The sequence below is a fragment of the Thalia democratica genome, chromosome 6, assembly GCF_965202585.1.
Source record: "Thalia democratica chromosome 6, ktThaDemo2.hap1.1, whole genome shotgun sequence".
Lineage (NCBI taxonomy): Eukaryota > Metazoa > Chordata > Thaliacea > Salpida > Salpidae > Thalia > Thalia democratica.
Genome location: NC_139170.1, coordinates 34,695,793 through 34,700,938, shown reverse-complemented (window position 1 = coordinate 34,700,938; position 5,146 = coordinate 34,695,793). Strand labels below are relative to the sequence as shown.

Here is a 5,146-nt window from a genome sequence, read left to right as displayed (position 1 = left end):
AGTGTCGTTTTATTATCATTAGACTTTGGTTGTTTAACGTATTTAATCGAAAAACATACGCTTAAAAACTAAAAAAATACAGTAACTGTTAAAAGTTGTTTTAATTTCTTATCTTTGGTTTTGTATAGCTACGTTTATTGAAATATAAAATTTTATTTTGTTTATTCTAAACAATAAATACATGTTGACTTTGAGTTTTTGTCCTGTTAGTACTTTTATTGAAAATTAACTCAAGATAGTTTTAAAAGTTTACATTATTATTAGATAACGTTTTGTATTTTTGTGCTGTATTATTACGAATTTATGTAAAGCTGTACAAAGTTCTACAAAAAAAAAATTCTAGTTTCAATGTCTTTTGTCTATTTTTTTTTAATAAAGTTTGATAGATATTAAAGGTTTAATAACTATTTTTTTAGTTCATAACAATACTTGTTTTAAATACTACACATAAATAAACAAGATATTTAGTTTCACAACTTAGTACTCCATTTCATGAATTAGTTATCTTCTAAAAAGATTGAATTGTACATTTTTTCTATTCCTGAATATTAGAAAAATATTATTTTAGCTATCTTAGCCCAATAATACGTTGCTAAAAGTGCAACTTATTTCAGTAGCATTGAAACAAAGAAACCGCTTGTAAATGTATAGGTTACAGTACGAAACTTAAGTATCAAATAAACAATATAATTTTCATTATTTCTAATCATAGTGTTGTGCTTCCTCTGAAATATTGAATAACAGTTAAAATGATAATAAACATTTCGGTAGGACTTTTTATGTGTACTATTTTATGGGCACTATTTTATGTGTAGAATTGCTGCATTCAATTTTTGATGTGATGTCATCAAAATTATGTGTAGTATTTAGATGTTGCTGCAATTAAATGAAAAATAAATTACTGTCCAGGCCTTATATAAATATTATGGATAGTTTTTGTAGTTTTAAGTTTATAAACAAACAAATAAAGTGTAACTTGAATAAACATAAACCAATAGTATGATTTATTTTTACATTTATTTGAGTTATATTTTTTAAACTGACAGAAGTAGTGGCTAGACTTATAAAAGATTATGGATATATTTTTTTAAGTAATTTTTAATAAAGAAAAAAAGAAACTTGAACATACTTAAACAAATAGTTTGATTTATATGTATATTTATGTAATTTATTGTTTTTATACTAACAGAATTAATGGCTAGTCATATAATAAGTAATTTTGGTTTTTTTTTATTTAAGATTTTATAAATAAAATTTATAAATTAAACTTGAACACACATAAACTGTTTGATTTAAATCTAAAATTGTTTGATTTATAGTTGTATATACGTAATTTGTATTTAGTAAACTTATAGAGTAGAGGTTCGACCTTATGTGTACTACTTTATGGGCACTATCTTATGTGTAGAATTGCTTCAATCAATTATGCCCATAATTTTATGTGATTTCATTCAAATTATGGGTAGTATTGAGATGTAGCTGCAATTAAGTTGCTAAAATTAAATGAAAAATAAAATACTGTCTAGATCTTATATAAATATTATGGATAGTTTTTGTAGTTTTAAGTTCATAAAAAAACAAATAAAATATAACTTGAATAAACATAAACCAATAGTATGATTTATTTTTACATTTATTTGAGTTATATTTTGTAAACTGACGAAAGTAGTGGCTAGACTTATAAAAGATTATGGGTAGATTTTTTTAAGAAATTTTTAATAAAGAAAAAAAAACTTGAACACACATAAACCAATTGTTTGATTTATAGTTGTATATATGTGATTTATATTTAGTAAACTTATAAAAGTAGTGGTTTGCTCTTATGTGTACTATTTTATGGGCACTATTTTATGTGTAGAATTGCTTCAATCAATTATATTCAATGGGTAGTATTTAGATGTTGCTACAACTAAATGAAAAATAAAATACTTTCTGAGCCTTATATAAATATTATGGATAGTTTTTGTAGTTTTAAATTTATAAACAAACAAATAAAAAATAACTTGAATACACATAAACCAATAGTTTGATTTGTTTGTACATTTATTTAAATTGTATTTTGTAAACTAACAGAAGTAGTGGATAGACTTATTAAAAGATTATGGATGGTTTTTTTATTTAATAAAAAAATCTTGAATACACTTAAATCAATTGTTTGATTTAAAAGTAGACAGTATCTTATTTTTACTTAATTACAGCAACATATAAATACTACCCATAATTTAAATGAAACCACATAAGTTAATTGAAGCAATTCTACACATAAAAAAGTGCCCATAAAATAGTACACATAAGGACAAACCACTACTTCTATAAGTTTACTAAATGTAAATTACATATATACAACTATAAATTAAACAATTGGTTTATGTGTGTTAAATTTAAATTTTGTTTATAAAATCTTAAATAAAGAAATATCCAAAATATTTATAATATGCCAAGCCATTACTTCTGGTAGTATAAAAAATATAAATTATATAAATATACTAATATATCAAATAATTGGTTTAAGTATAATCAAGCTTTTTTTTTCTTTATTAAATCTTAAAAAAAAAATTATCCATAATCTTTTAATAAGTCTAGCCACTACTTCTGTTAGTTTACAAAATACAATTTAAATAATTGTACAACTAAATCAAACTACTGGTTTATGTGTATTCAAGTTTTTTTTTTATTCGTTTGTTTATAAATTTAAAACTACAAAAACTATCCATTATATTTATATAAGGTCAGGACTGTATTTTATTTTTATTTAATTACAGCAACATCTAAATACTACCCATAATTTAAATGAAGTCATATAAAACTATGGTCATAATTGATTGAAGCAATTCTACACATAAAATAGTGCCCATAAGATAGTACACATAAGAGTAAACCACTACTTTTATTAGTTTACTAATTATAAATTACATATATAAAACTACAAATCAAACAATTGGTTTATGTGTGTGTAATTTTTATTTTTTTATTTTGATTATAAAATCTTGAATAAATTTTTTTTTTCATAATATTTATAATATGCCAAGCCATTACTTCTGTTAGTATAAAAATAGAAGTTACATAAATATAATTTTACATCAAACAATTGGTTTAAGTGTATTCAAGTTTTTTTTCTTTATTAAATCTTAAATGAAAAAAAATATCCATAATCTTTTAATAAGTCTAGCCACTACTTCTGTTAGTTTACAAAATACTATTTAAATAATTGTACAACTAAATCAAACTATTGGTTTATGTGTATTCAAGTTTTTTTTTTATTCGTTTGTTTATAAATTTAAAACTACAAAAACTATCCATAATATTTATATAAGGTCAGGACTGTATTTTATTTTTATTTAATTACAGCAACATCTAAATACTACCCATAATTTAAATGAAGTCATATAAAACTATGGTCATAATTGATTGAAGCAATTCTACACATAAAATAGCGCCCATAAAATAGTACACATAAGAGTAAACCACTACTTTTATAAGTTTACTAATTATAAATTACATATATAAAACTACAAATCAAACAATTGGTTTATGTGTGTGTAATTTTTATTTTTTTATTTTGTTTATAAAATCTTGAATAAAATTTTTTTTTCAAAATATTTATAATATGCCAAGCCATTACTTCTGTTAGTATAAAGAATATAAGTTACATAAATATAATTTTATATCAAACAATTGGTTTAAGTGTATTCAAGTTTTTTTTCTTTATTAAATCTTAAATGAAAAAAAATATCCATAATCTTTTAATAAGTCTAGCCACTACTTCTGTTAGTTTACAAAATACAATTTAAATAATTGTACAACTAAATCAAACTATTGGTTTATGTGTATTCAAGTTTTTTTTTTATTCGTTTGTTTATAAATTTAAAACTACAAAAACTATCCATAATATTTATATAAGGTCAGGACTGTATTTTATTTTTATTTAATTACAGCAACATCTAAATACTACCCATAATTTAAATGAAGTCATATAAAACTATGGTCATAATTGATTGAAGCAATTCTACACATAAAATAGCGCCCATAAAATAGTACACATAAGAGTAAACCACTACTTTTATAAGTTTACTAATTATAAATTACATATATAAAACTACAAATCAAACAATTGGTTTATGTGTGTGTAATTTTTATTTTTTTATTTTGTTTATAAAATCTTGAATAAAATTTTTTTTTCAAAATATTTATAATATGCCAAGCCATTACTTCTGTTAGTATAAAGAATATAAGTTACATAAATATAATTTTATATCAAACAATTGGTTTAAGTGTATTCAAGTTTTTTTTCTTTATTAAATCTTAAATGAAAAAAAATATCCATAATCTTTTAATAAGTCTAGCCACTACTTCTGTTAGTTTACAAAATACAATTTAAATAATTGTACAACTAAATCAAACTATTGGTTTATGTGTATTCAAGTTATTTTTTATTTGTTTGTTTATAAATTTAAAACGTCAAAAACTATCTATAATATTTATATAAGGCCTGGGCAGTAATTTATTTTTCATTTAATTGCAGCAACTTAATTGCAGCAACATCTAAATACTACACATAATTTTGATGACATCACATCAAAAATTGAATGCAGCAATTCTACACATAAAATAGTGCCCATAAAATAGTACACATAAAAAGACCTACCCAAATGATAATAAACATTTAGTATTTTAATATGCAGTTATCGCGCAATAGTATTTCGTAAACAGAAAATATGCATTTCAATAACAAAATTGAACAAACTGCTGAAAGTTGAAGCAGCAATTTTGTGTTTATAAACGCGAATTCAGGCATTAAGTCACAAGCTGCGATGGCCGAGTGGTTAAGGCGATGGACTTGAAATCCATTGGGGTCTCCCCGCGTAGGTTCAAATCCTGCTCGCAGCGCTTTTTAATTTTTAACTACATACTCTTTTGTTTCTGTTTGTATTAAAAGCTGTTAAAGTATTAAGTTTAAATAAGTTACCCATCTTGAACAAAAACTGCATTCTGATCAAATTAATTTTTAGTATCTGAAACATTTACTACTATTTGCTTCCACTTTTTATCTATTAGTGTTGAATTGAATATTTTTAAGTAATATAAAACTTTCAGATTTTTTTATTTACAGCTTAAGTGATGCTATATTTAAATTTTCACAATTTTT

At 22.5% G+C, this 5,146-nt stretch overlaps 1 non-coding gene across 1 annotated transcript; it reads left to right on the top strand.

Annotated features, from left to right (window-relative positions):
- The first annotated feature begins 4,805 nt into the window (after positions 1 to 4,805).
- On the top strand, positions 4,806 to 4,887 carry Trnas-uga (transfer RNA serine (anticodon UGA)). Its single transcript has one exon. It is a non-coding gene; the product is annotated as a tRNA-Ser (tRNA).
- The last annotated feature ends 259 nt before the right edge of the window (positions 4,888 to 5,146 follow it).